The sequence below is a fragment of the Psittacula echo genome (assembly GCF_963264785.1).
Source record: "Psittacula echo genome assembly, chromosome: 19".
Classification (NCBI taxonomy): domain Eukaryota; kingdom Metazoa; phylum Chordata; class Aves; order Psittaciformes; family Psittacidae; genus Psittacula; species Psittacula echo.
The window spans coordinates 1,515,226-1,529,740 of NC_137755.1; the positions used below are offsets into that span (position 1 = coordinate 1,515,226).

Consider the following 14,515-nt stretch of genomic DNA (forward strand, 5'->3'; position numbering starts at 1 on the left):
GGTTAAAATGGCCCAAAATGGTGCTTTTTGGGGTGGCCACCAAAGAACCTCGTGGTCACCTTGATCATAGGAGGGTTTTGGTGAAGAATTGGGTGAGAAATGGGTTAAAATGGCCCAAAATGGTGCTTTTTTGGGTGGCCACCAAAGAACCTCGTGGTCACCTTGATCATAGGAGGGGTTTGGTGAAGAATTGGGTGAAAAATGGGTTAAAATGGCCCAAAATGGTGCTTTTTTGGGTGGCCACCAAAGAACCTCGTGGTCACCTTGATCATAGGAGGGGTTTGGTGAAGAATTGGGTGAAAAATGGGTTAAAATGGCCCCAAATGGTGCTTTTTTGGGTGGCCACCAAAGAACCTCGCGTTCCCTTCACTAATGGGACAGTTTTGGTCAAGAATCGGGTGGGAAACGGGCGAAAATGGGCCAAAAGTGGCCCCGAAAAGGGGGGGGGGCAAGAATTGGGTGGGAAACGGGCGAAAACAGGGCAAAATGGCCCCCGAAAAGGGTGGTTTTTGGTGGCGGCCTCCCCATCGAAGCCTTCTTCTCCCGCCCCAGATCCCGACCTGGTCCCGGTGGGAGAGGAGGAGCAAGGGGAGGGGGAAGAGGAAGAGGCCGGCGACCTATGGACGGCCGTGACCTTCGTCATCCTCTTCCTCCTCAGCCTCTGCTACAGCACCGGCGTCACCCTCTTCAAGGTGACCGTAGGGGGCCGTTAGGGGTTATTGATCGCTTATTAGGGGTGATTGATCGCTAATTAGGGGTTATTGATCGCTAATTAGGGGTTAATGATCGCTAATTAGGGGTTATTGATCGCTAATTAGGGGTTATTGATCGCTAATTAGGGGTTATTGATAGCTAATTAGGGGTTATTGATAGCTAATTAAGGGTTATTAATCGTTAATTAGTGCTTAATAATTAATTAAGGTATATTAATCATTAATTAGGGCTTATTAATAATGAATTAAGGGTTATTAATCATGAATTAGGGCTTATTAATAATGAATTAAGGGTTATTAATCATGAATTAGGGCTTATCATTCATGAATTAACGGTTATTAATCATGAATTAGGGGTTTTTAATAATGAATTAGGGCTTATTAATCATGAATTAAGGGTTGTTAATCATAAAGTAGGGGTTATTAATCATTAATTAGGGGTTATTCCTCATTAATTAAGGTTCTTGGATCATTCATTACGGCTTATGAGTCGTTCGTTAAGGTTCATTAATCATTCATTAGGGATTATTAATCATTAATTAAGGTTTATTAATCATTAATTAAAGTTCATTAATCATTCATTACGGCTTATGAATCGTTCATTAAGGCTTATTGGTCACTATTTAAGGGATAACAATCAACAATTAGGGCTTATTAATCATTAATTAAGGCTCATCAATCATTAAGATGGACTAATCATTCGTTGAGGGTTATTAATCCTTTAACTAGGGCTCATTAATCTTTCAGCAAGGCTTGCTAATCGTTAATAAAGCCTTATGAATGATTAATTTAGGGTTCTTGATGGTTAATTAAGAGTCATTAAGAATTTATGAAGGGGTATTAATAATTAATTAAGGCCTATTAATCATTAATTAAGGTCTATGAGTGATTACTTAAGGCCAATTAATCATTAACCAAGGCTGATCGATCATTACTTAAAGCTGATTCACCACCAATTAAGGCCGATTAATGATTAACCAAGGCCAATGGATCCCTAATTGAGGCTCGCTAATCATTAACTGAAGACCAATAATCATTAATTGGGGCTCATTAATCGTTAATTAGGGCCGATTAACCGTTCATTAAGCCAATCGATCACTAATTAAGGCTGATTAATGATTAATTAAGCCTGATTCATCTCTGTGCCCTATAGGTGCTATGAGAGCCACCAAAGGAGGAAGACCTCGTCCTTGGCTTGTCCATGGTTTCGGGGGGGATTCAAGGAATAAAATGGATCATTTTCCACCCAAATTTACCCATTTTCTTCATGTTTCACCCCAAAACCACCACCAAACACCCCAAAACCACCATTTTCCACCCAAATTGACCCATTTTCTTGCTGTTTCACCCCAAATTCTCACCAAACTCCCCCAAAAGCACCGTTTCCCCCAAATTTACCCATTTTCTCACTGTTTCACCCCAAAACTCATCTCAAACCACCACAAAGTCACCTTTTCCCCCCAAATTTACCCATTTTCTCACTGTTTCACCCCAAACCTCTCACCAAATTCCCCAAAATCACCATTTCCCCCAAATTTACCCATTTTCTCGCTCTTTCAGACCAAAACTACCACCAAACTCCCCCAAAATCACCATTTTCCACCCAAATTTACCTGTTCTCTTGATGTTTCACCCCAAATTCTCACCAAACGCCCTCAAAATCACCATTTTTCACCCAAATTGACCCATTTCCTTGCTGTTTCACGCCAAATTCTCACCAAACTCCCCCAAAATCACCATTTTCCACCCGAATTTACCCATTTTCTTGAAGTTTCACCCCAAATTCTCACCAAACGCCCCCCAAATCATCATATTCCACCCAAATTTACCTGTTTTCTTGCTGTTTCATGCCAAATTCTCACCAAACTCCCCCCAAATCACCATTTTCCACCCAAATTTACCATTTTCTTGCAGTTTCACCCCAAACCTCTCACCAAACTCCTCAAAATCACCATTTTTCAACAAATTTACCCGTTTTCTTGATGTTTCACCCCAAAACTCTCACCAAACTCCCCTAAAATCACCATTTTCCACCCAAATGTACCCGTTTTCTTGCTTTTTCACGCCCAAACTCGCCAAACACCCCAAAACCCACCATTTCCACCCAAATTTACCATTTCCTTGCTGTTTCACCCTAAACCTCTCACCAAACTCCCCCCAAATCACCATTTTCCACCCGAATTTACCCATTTTCTCGCCTTTTCACCCCAAAACTCATCTCAAAAGCCCATAAGCGCTCATTTCCCACCCCCAGCCTTCACCCCGCGCTGCGGACGTGCAGCAGAACCCCCAAAACCCCCGTTTCTGGCCCCAAAAACCCCCTGCAGGTGGTGTTTGTCACCAGGCACCGTTTCACTTCCCCTCTTGCTTCTCGGTTTCGGGTCATTTTGGGCAGGTTTGGGTCATTTTGGGCGGGTTTGCGGCATTTTGAGGCGTCGTTCCCATCACTGTGAACATCTGGATGGGGGCCATGCAACCCAATGGGGGCCAACGCAACCCAATGGTGGCCAATGCAACCCAATGGGGGCCAACGCTACCCAGTGGTGGTCAACGCTACCCAGTGGTGGCCAATGCAACCCAATGGGGGCCAACGCTGCCCAATGGTGGCCAATGCAACCCAATGGGGGCCAACGCAACCCAATGGAGGCCAACGCAACCCAATGGGGGCCAACGCAACCCAATGGTGGCCAACGCAAGCCAATGGTGGCCAACGCTACCCAATGGAGGCCAACGCAGGCCAATGGTGGCCAACGCAACCCAATGGGGGCCAACGCTACCCAATGGTGGCCAACGCTACCCAATGGTGGCCAACGCTACCCAATGGTGGCCAACGCTACCCAATGGTGGCCAACGCCGCCCAATGTTGGCCAACACCATAGAGCCCCATAGGGCCGCCAAAACTACTCCCAGGAGCAGGAATCCCATTGGAAAACCCATGGAAAAGAGGGAAAAACGTGGAAATCTTTATTTTTCAGGAGGAGAATATTTACAACGGGGAGGAAAAGGCCAAAATCCCGCGGAATTCCATCGATATCCGGAATTCCATCGGGAACGGGGCTATTTCACCTGGGAGAAGGGGTAAAAAATGGGAATTCTTTGGTTATTTGGGACCAAGGGGGATTTTGGGGAAAACTGGGGGGGGGAATAAGAGGGATTTTAGGGAAAAATCGGGGTGGAAACGAGGGATTTTACGGATACACAGAGGGAAAAAGGGGATTTTCTGGGAAAGAGGTGTTTTGCAAGGATTGGGGGGGAAATTGGGATGTTTTGTATGGATAACGGGAAAAACAGGGATTCCTTGCAAGGATATGGGGCAAAATAGGGCTCTTTGGAGGAAATGAGGGTGAAAATAGGGATTTCAGGCAAGAAATAGGGTAAAAGTAGGGATTTTGGGCAAGAAATAGGGTAAAAGTAGGGATTTTTGTCAAGAATTACAGAAAACCAGGAATTTCAGCAAGAGGTAGGGTAAAATCAGGGATTTTTTGGCAAGAACAGGGGGAAACCAGGGATTTTTGGCAATAATTACAGGAAAAATAGGGATTTATTCGATTCAGTTAAGGGAAAAATGGGAATTTGGCACAATTTGGGTGAAACCATGGATTTTGGGCAAGAACAGGGGGAAAACAGGGAACCTTCGAGGAAATCGGGGTAAAAATATGCACTTATTTTATTGTTTTAAGGAAATTTGGGGGGAAAAGGGGCTTTTGGGTTGAGATTTGGGTGAAAATGGGATTTTTGGGGTGAAATTTGGGGGGAAATGGATTTTTTGGGGGGAAATTCGGGAGAAATGGAATTTTTTTAGTGAAATTTGGGGAAAATGGGGGGTTTGGGGTGAAATATGGGGAAAACTGGGGCTTTTGGGGTGAAATTTGGGGGAAAATGGGATTTTTTGGGTTAAATTTGGGGAAAATGGGATTTTTTTGTGTGAAATTTGGGGGTAAAACGCGATTTTTGGGGTGAAATTTGTGGGAAAACGTGGTTTTGGGGGCAAAATTTGGGGAAAATGGGGCTTTTGGGGTGAAACTTGCCAGAAAATGGGAATTTTGGGGTGAAACTTGGCAGAAAATGGGATTTTTTGGGTGAAACTTGGCAGAAAATGGGATTTTTTGGGTGAAACTTGGCGGAAATTGGGATTTTTTGGGTGAAACTTGGCGGAAAATGGGATTTTTTGGGTGAAACTTGGCGGAAAATGGGATTTTTTTGGGTGAAACTTGGCAGAAAATGGGATTTTTTGGGTGAAACTTGGCGGAAAATGGGATTTTTTGGGTGAAACTTGGCGGAAAATGGGATTTTGGGGTGGGAGAAGCAACGGGGAGGTGGAAAATGGGGTGAAAAAGGGGGGTTTTGGGCCCACCTTGATCAAGGTGACGGTGGCGCTGTAGAAGAGGCTGAGGATGAAGAGGACGATGAAGGTCGAGGCCGTGGCCCAAAGGTTCTCGAGGTCTTCCCCTTCCTCCTCCTCCTCCTCCTCCTCCTCCCCATGGGGGAGCCCTATGGGGGCAAAACAAGGGGGTTTTGGGGTGAATTACGGGGGTTTTGGGTACGTACGGCGTCAGAAATGAGGGGTTTTGGGGGATGGAGCCCGAAACACGGGGTTTAGAGCCCAAAATACGGGGTTTACGCAACAAAATATGGGTTTGGGCCGAAAATACGGGTTCGGGAGCTGAAATAGGGGGGTTACGGCTCCAAATGCGGGGTTTTGGAGCCCCAAATCGGGGGTTTATAGCCCCAAAAGATGGAGCTATGCGTGCAAATAGAGGGGTTGTGCCCCAAAAGATGGGGTTTATGGCCCAAAAGATGGGTTTGGACATCAAAACATGGGGTTTATGGCCCAAAATACACCCCTAAAACCCCCTTTTAGAGCCTCTAAAACGACTTTTCCACCCCAGAAACCCCCTTTTCCACCCCGAAAAACCCCTTTTCCACCCCAAAACCGCATTTTCCACCCCAAAACCGCATTTTCCACCCCAAAACCCCTTTCATAGTCCCAAAAATGACTTTTCCACCCCAAAATCGCCTTTTATAGCCCTTTTCCACCCCAAAACCCCTTTATTTGCCCCAATCCCCCCCCACTTCCACCTCAAAATCCTTTCCCATCCCATTCCCATCCCAAATCCCCCTTTTCCACCCCAAACCCCCTTTTCCACCCTTAAAACGCCCTTTTCTCCCCCAAACCCCGCATTTCCAGCCCCAAAATCCCACTTTTCCACCCCAAAACTCCCATTTCCACCCCAAAATCCTTCTCCATTCCCTTTTCCACCCCAAAACCTCTCATTTCCACCCAAAACCCCCTTTTCCACCCTATTCCCTCCCAAAACCCCCCTTTTCCACCCCAATTCCCCTTTTCCACCCCATTCCCCTCCCAAAAACCCCTTTTCCTACCCCAAAACTCCCTTTTTCCACCCCAAAACCTCGTTTTCATCCCCAATTCACCTTTCCCACCTCATTCCTCTCCCAAAAACCCCTTTTTCCTCCCCAAATCCCCCTCTTTTTCACCCCAATTCCCCCTTTTCACCCCATCCCCTACCAAAACCCCCTTTTTTTACCCCAAAACCTCCTTTTCCTCCCCAAATCCCCTCCTTTCCTTCCCAATTCCCCTTTTCCACCCCATTCCCACCCCAAACTCCCCTTTTTCCTCCCCAAAACCTCCTTTTCCTCCCCAAATCCCCTCTTTTTCACCCCACTTCCCTTTTTCCATCCTGTTCCAATCCCAAATCCCCTCTTTTTCACCCCAATTCCCCTTTCCCACCCCATCCCCTCCCAAACTCCCCTTTTCCCACCCCAAATCCCCCTTTTTCTACCCCAAAACCTCCTTTTTCCTCCCCAAATCCCCTCTTTTCCTCCCCAATTCCCCTTTTCCATCCTGTTCCCACCCTAAATCCCCCTTTTCCCACCCCAAATCCCCTCTTTCCCTCCCCAAATCCCCACTTTTCCTCCCCAATTCCCCTTTTCCATCCTGTTCCCACCCCAAATCCCCTCTTTTTCACCCCAATTCCCCTTTTCCATCCTGTTCCCACCCCAAACCCCCCTTTTCCCACCCCAAATCCCCCTTTTTCCACCCCAAAACCCTTTCCCACCCCAAACCCCTCCCAAACTCCCCTTTTCCCACCCCAGAACCCCTCTTTCCCACCCCAAACCCCCTCTTTTTCACCCCAAATCCCCTCTTTTTCACCCCAATTCCCCTTTTCCACCCCATTCCCACTCCAAATCCCCCTTTTTCCTCCCCAAACCCCCTCTTTTTCACCCCAAATCCCCTCTTTTTCACCCCAATTCCCCTTTCCCACCCCTTTTCCCACCCCAAATCCCCTCTTTTTCACCCCAATTCCCCTTTCCCACCCCTTTTCCCACCCCAAATCCCCTCTTTTTCACCCCAATTCCCCTTTTCCACCCCATTCCCACTCCAAATCCCCCTTTTTCCTCCCAAACCCCCTCTTTTTCACCCCAAACCCCCTCTTTTTCACCCCAATTCCCCTTTCCCACCCTTTTCCCACCCCAAATCCCCTCTTTTTCACCCCAATTCCCCTTTTCCACCCCATTCCCCACTCCAAATCCCCCTTTTTCCTCCCCAAACCCCCTCTTTTTCACCCCAAATCCCCTCTTTTTCACCCCAATTCCCCTTTCCCACCCCTTTTCCCACCCCAAATCCCCTCTTTTTCACCCCAATTCCCCTTTTCCACCCCATTCCCACTCCAAATCCCCCTTTTTCCTCCCCAAACCCCCTCTTTTTCACCCCAAATCCCCTCTTTTTCACCCCAATTCCCCTTTCCCACCCCTTTTCCCACCCCAAATCCCCTCTTTTTCACCCCAATTCCCCTTTTCCACCCCATTCCCACTCCAAATCCCCCTTTTTCCTCCCCAAACCCCCTCTTTTTCACCCCAAATCCCCTCTTTTTCACCCCAATTCCCCTTTCCCACCCCTTTTCCCACCCCAAATCCCCTCTTTTTCACCCCAATTCCCCTTTTCCACCCCATTCCCACTCCAAATCCCCCTTTTTCCTCCCCAAACCCCCTCTTTTTCACCCCAAACCCCCTCTTTTTCACCCCAATTCCCCTTTCCCACCCCTTTTCCCACCCCAAATCCCCTCTTTTTCACCCCAATTCCCCTTTCCCACCCCTTTTCCCACCCCAAACCCCCTCTTTCTCACCCCAAACCCCCTCTTTCTCACCCCAAAACCCCCCTTTTCCCACCCCAAACCCCCTCTTTTTCACCCCAATTCCCCTTTCCCACCCCTTTTCCCACCCCAAACCCCCTCTTTCCCACCCCAAAACCCCCCTTTTCCCACCCCAAACCCCCTCTTTTTCACCCCAATTCCCCTTTCCCACCCCTTTTCCCACCCCAAACCCCCTCTTTCCCACCCCAAAACCCCCCTTTTCCCCCCCCCCATCCCCACTCCTCCGCGCTCCCTCCGCACCCCTCCTCTCTCCATCGCTCCATCAGAACACCTCTTTATTGCCCTTTCCCAGCAAATCCCCGTCATCCTTTTCCCCCGCCTCCCTCTCTACGGAACGCATCCATCCCCATCCCCTTCCAACAATGGTTCTCAATAGCAGGCGCCGGCGGCGTCGGCGAGGACCAGGGACACGTTGACGGCGGCGGGTTTACCGGAGCCCTTGTCCACCGACCTCTGCACCACCTGCACCGGGACGCGCTCGTGCCCGACCACGCACGTGAAGACGCTCCCGCGGGACCAATCCTGCCCGGGCACCGTCAGGGCGCTGTAGGTGAAGTAGGAGGCAGCGGGAGCGCGGGGCTCCGGCGCCGGCTGGCAGCGTCGCGTAGTCGGACGCCGGCACCGGGTGGCCGTCGCGGAGCCATTGGATGAAGAGGTCCGGAGGGTTGAAGCCCTTGGCCAGGCAGGTGATGGTGGCCGATTCCCGCATGGAAAGCTGCTCCGGAGGGGGCGGGAAGACGAAGACGGACGGGGCCTTGGCGTCGGTGACTGCGGAAGGAAGAGGGGGACGGGTCGTTTTCCATGGATTATTTCCCCCCCCACCACCACCAAAGGAAATGGTGGGATTGGGTCGTTTTCCCAAAGGAAACGGTGGGATTGGGTCGTTTCCCATTGGTTTTCCAAGGGAAACGGTGGGATTGGGTCATTTTCCAAGGGAAACGGTAAGATTGGGTCATTTCCCGTCGGTTTTCCAAAGGAAATGCTGGGATTGGGTCATTTTCCAAGGGAAACGGTGGGATTGGGTCATTTCCCGTCAGTTTTCCAAGGGAAACGGTGGGATTGGGTCATTTCCCATCGGTTTTCCAAAGGAAAGGGTGGGATTGGGTCATTTTCTATCGATTTTCCAAAGGAAACGGTGGGATTGGGTCATTTTCCAAGGGAAATGGCGGGATTGGGTCATTTCCCGTCAGTTTTCCAAAGGAAACAGTGGGATTGGGTCGTTTTCTATCGATTTTCCAAAGGAAATGGTGGAATTGGGTCATTTTCCAAGGGAAATGGCGGGATTGGGTCATTTTCCAAGGGAAACGGTGGGATTGGGTAATTTCCCATTGGTTTTCCAAAGGAAATTGTGGGATTGGGCCATTTTCCCTTGGTTTTTCAACTAAACTAACTCAGTCCAACCCACTCCCAGCACCAGTCTAGACTAGTCCAACCCAGCCTAGACCACCCTAAACCACTCTAAACCACCTCCAACCCACTCCCAGCACCAGTATAGACCAGTCTAATCCAGTCTAACCCAGTCTAGACCAGTCCAGACCACTCTAAACCACCTCCAACCCACTCCCAGCACCAGTCTAGACCAGTCTAATCCAGTCTAACCCAGTCTAGACCATCCTAAACCACTCTAAACCACCTCCAACCCACTCCCAGCACCAGTCTAGACCAGTCTAGACCAGTCCAACCCAGTCCCCCCCAGTGCCCGCTCACCGGCTGCCTTCTGCAGGGTGGCCTGGGCAGGGAAGAGCAGCTCGGGGTGGGTGACCTTGCAGGTGAAGGTGTCCCCCCTGTCCCACTCCGTGGTGCGGACGTTGGCCACGGCCACGGCGCTGAAGAGCCCATTGGCCTCCAGGACGTGGGGGAGCCTCGTGGTGTCGAGCTCGGTGCCGTCGTCCTTCCACCAGGACACGTCGAGGCCGTCCATGGAGGGCACGTTGAGGACCCGGCACGAGAGCTTGGCCGCTTTCTCCTTGAAGATGTCCACGAAGAGCGGCGGCGTCACCGTCACCGTGATGTCTTCACTGGGGGCCTCGTCTATAGGGGGGAGATGGAGACGTCAACACGTGTGGGTCATGGACGTCAACCCGTGTGGGTCATGGACATCAACATGTGTTGGTCATGGACGTCAACCCATGTCGGTCATGGACGTCAACATGTGTGGGTCATGGATGTCAACCCATGTTGGTCATGGAGGTCAACCCATGTTGGTCATGGAGGTCAACCCATGTTGGTCATGGACGTCAACCCATGTTGGTCATGGACATCAACCCGTGTTGGTCATGGATGTCAAACCATGTTGGTCATGGACATCAACATGTGTGGGTCATGGACATCAACATGTGTTGGTCATGGACGTCAACCCATGTCGGTCATGGACGTCAACCCATGTTGGTCATGGAGGTCAACCCATGTTGGTCATGGACGTCAACCCATGTCGGTCATGGACGTCAACCCATGTTGGTCATGGACATCAACATGTGTTGGTCATGGACATCAACCCGTGTTGGTCATGGAGGTCAACCCATGTTGGTCATGGAGGTCAACCCATAGAGACCTCACATTATGGCCACCAAAGGACACACTATGGACAATATGGAGCTTCTCCTATGGATGATACGGACCTTGTCCTATGGACAATATGGACCTTGTCCTATGGACAATATGGACCTTCTAAGGACTATATGCACCTCCTACGGACTATATAGACCTTCTCCTATGGATGACACGGACCTTCTACGGCCTATACGCCCCTTCTCCTATGGGCAACGTGGTTGGTGGCACCTACTCGGGCTTCCATGACGGGCACCTCCCTGGCACTGCCTCATCCCAAGCTCTTCTCCCCGCCTCCCCAGCCCCATAGAGACCCCTTGAGGGTGGTCGCCCCCCCCATCCCCTGCACCGCCATGGACTCACAGCCGCACTCCAGCGCCTTGCTGATGTTCCTCATCTCCCCATCCACTTGGCACGTGAAGATGGCCTCCGAGGTCCACTCGGCCTCGGTGACCACGAGGCGGCTGTTGGTGACCGGGAGGCCGCCGTTGGCCAAGGTCTCGGTGATGGCGGCGTCGCGGAGGACGAGGCCGTTGCGGAGCCATCGGATGGAGGGAGAGGGGGGGCCTTGGACGTGGCACAGGAGGGTGGCGTTGCGGTAGGGCCCCTGGAAGTCCTCGCGGGATGGGGGGTACAGGGTGATGGTGGGGCTGGAGGGGGTGAGCGGGGGGCTGGGGACTGCTGGGGGGGGGGAAGGAGATGGGCAAGGGGTGGTGGAGATGGAGCGGGATGGAGCGGAAAGGATGGAGATGGACAAGGGTGAAGGATGGAGATGGACAGGGGTGAAGGAGAAGGATGGAGATGGACAAGGGTGAAGGATGGAGATGGACAGGGGTGAAGGAAAAGGATGGAGATGGACAAGGGTGAAGGATGGAGATGGACAGGGGTGAAGGAAAAGGATGGAGATGGACAAGGGTGAGGGAGAAGGATGGAGATGGACAAGGGTGAAGGAGAAGGATGGATGGAGATGGACAAGGGTGAAGGAGAAGGATGGATGGAGATGGACAAGGGTGAAGGAGAAGGATGGATGGAGATGGACAAGGGTGAAGGAGAAGGATGGAGAAGAACAAGGGTGAAGGACAAGGATTAAGCATCACAGATGGAGAACCTCAATTCCCCCATAGACCCCCATTGACCCCCATAGCCCCCCATTGATCCCATTGACCCCCATAGCCCCTCATTGACTCCATTGACCCCCATTGACTCCCATTGACCCCCATTGACCCCATTGACCCCCATAGCCCCCCATTGATCCCATTGACCCCCATTGATCCCATTGACCCCCATTCACCCCCATAGCCCCCCATAGGCCCCCATTCATCCCATTGACTCCCATTGACCCCCATAGCCCCCCATAGCCCACCATTGACCCCCATTGCCCCTCATTGACTCCATTGACTCCCATTGATTCCCATTGACCCCCGTTGATCCCATTGACCCCCATTGCCCCCCATAGCCCCCCATTTCCCCCATTGACCCCCATAGCCCCTCATTGACCCCACTGACCCCCATTTCCCCCATTGACCCCCATAGCCCCTCATTGACTCCATTGACCCCCATTGACCCCATTGACCCCCATAGCCCCCCATTGACCCCACTGACCCCCATTGATCCCATTGACCCCCATTGACTCCCATTGACCCCCATTGACTCCCATTGACCCCCACAGCCCCCCATTGACCCCCATTGATCCCATAGCCCCCCATTGACCCCCATAGCCCCCCATTGACCCCATTGACCCCCATAGCCCCTCATTGACCCCACTGACCCCCATTGATCCCATTGACCCCCATTGACTCCCATTGACCCCCATTGACCCCCACAGCCCCCCATTGACCCCATTGACCCCCATAGCCCCTCATTGACCCCACTGACCCCCATTGATCCCATTGACCCCCATTGACTCCCATTGACTCCCATTGACCCCCACAGCCCCCCATTGACCCCCATTGATCCCATAGCCCCCCATTGACCCCCATAGCCCCCCATTGACCCCATTGACCCCCATAGCCCCCCATTGACTCCCATAGCCCCCCATTTCCCCCATTGACCCCCATAGCCCCTCATTGACCCCCATAGCCCCCCATTGACCCCATTGACCCCCATAGCCCCTCATTGACCCCACTGACCCCCATTGATCCCATTGACCCCCATTGACTCCCATTGACCCCCATTGACTCCCATTGACCCCCACAGCCCCCCATTGACCCCCATTGATCCCATAGCCCCCCATTGACCCCCCCCCATACCCCCCCCCCCCCCCCCCCCAACCCCCTTAGGCGTGCCCTGACCGCTGCTCTCGGTGTGGGTGACGTTGGCGGTGGCGCTGCCGAGGCGGCACTGGAAGGGCTGCAGGGCCCGGCCTTGGGCCCCGTCCATGAGCAGGAGGGAGGCGGCCCCGGCCCCGGCCCCGGCCCCGCGGGGTGCCCCCGGGAAGGCGGCGGCGGCGGCGTCGCGGTCGCGGCGGTCGCGGTCGCGCCAGGCGATGGCGGCGCCGCGGGGCACGGCCCCGACGGCCACGCAGGCGACGGAGAAGAGAGGGGAGGAGGAGGAGGAGGAGGAGGAGGAGGAGGAGGAGGAGGAGGAGGAGGAGGAGGAGGAGGAGGGGGGGGAGCAAGGGGAGAGGGCGAAGAGGGAGGGGGGGGCTGCGGGGAGAGAAGGGAGAGAGGGTGAATGGAGGGGGGGGGGGATGATGGGGGTTTTGGGGGGATAATGGGGTTTTGGGGGGGGATAATGGGGTTTGGGGGGAAATAATGGGGTTTGGGGGGGATAATGGGGGTTTTGGGGGGGATAATGGGGGTTTTGGGGGGGATAATGGGGTTTGGGGGGGGATAATGGGGTTTGGGGGGAAATAATGGGGTTTGGGGGGGATAATGGGGGTTTTGGGGGGGATAATGGGGGTTTGGGGGGGGATAATGGGGTTTGGGGGGGATAATGGGGGTTTTGGGGGGGGATAATGGGGTTTGGGGGGGATAATGGGGGTTTGGGGAGGATAATGGGGTTTGGGGGGGATAATGGGGGTTTTGGGGGGGGATAATGGGGTTTGGGGGGGATAATGGGGTTTGGGGGGGATAATGGGGTTTGGGGGGGGATAATGGGGTTTGGGGGGGGATAATGGGGTTTGGGGGGGATAATGGGGTTTGGGGGGGATAATGGGGTTTGGGGGGGATAATGGGGGTTTGGGGGGGGATAATGGGGTTTGGGGGGGATAATGGGGGTTTGGGGGGGGAATAATGGGGTTTGGGGGGGGTTATTGGTTTTGGGGGGAAAATGTATGGGGTTTGGGGGGAAAAATGGGGTTTTTGGGGGGAAATAATGGGGTTTGGGGGGATTTATTGATTTTGGGGGGGGAATGGGGATTTGGGGGGGAAATAATGGGGTTTTGGGGGAATATATTGGGTTTTGGGGGGGGAAATGGGGATTTTTGGGCAAAAATAATGGGTTTTGGGGGAGAAATGGAGATTTTGGGTGAAAATAATGGGGTTTTGGGGGAATATATTGGTTTTGGGGGGGGAAATGGGGATTTTGGGGCATGGACGAGCACCGGTACCCCCAGCTGCCCTATAGCTGCTAATGCAGTACTGGGACCAGTACAGGACCAGTACAGGACCAGTACAGACCAGTATGGACCGGTACCGGTACCCCCAGCTGCCCTATAGCTGCTAATGCAGTCCTGGGACCAGTATAGGACCAGTATGGACCAGTACAGGACCAGTACGGACCGGTACCGGTACCCCCAGCTGCCCTATAGCTGCTAATGCAGTACTGGGACCAGTACAGGACCAGTACAGGACCAGTACGGGACCAGTACGGACCGGTACCGGTACCCCCAGCTGCCCTATAGCTGCTAATGCAGTACTGGGACCAGTACAGGACCAGTACAGACCAGTATGGGACCAGTATGGACCGGTACCGGTACCCCCAGCTGCCCTATAGCTGCTAATGCAGTACTGGGACCAGTACAGGACCAGTACAGGACCAGTACGGGACCAGTACGGACCGGTACCGGTACCCCCAGCTGCCCTATAGCTGCTAATGCAGTACTGGGACCAGTACAGGACCAGTACAGACCAGTACGGGACC

General features: G+C 52.5%; 1 gene segment (V, D, J or C); it reads right to left on the minus strand.

The window, feature by feature from the left end:
* Positions 1–3,651: 3,651 nt before the first annotated feature.
* LOC308228474 (Ig mu chain C region-like) lies at positions 3,652–12,933 on the minus strand. The segment is given in 6 exons: positions 12,724–12,933; positions 10,796–11,113; positions 9,593–9,916; positions 8,317–8,653; positions 5,068–5,204; positions 3,652–3,779 (listed from the first exon to the last, which is right to left on the minus strand).
* Positions 12,934–14,515: the final 1,582 nt, after the last annotated feature.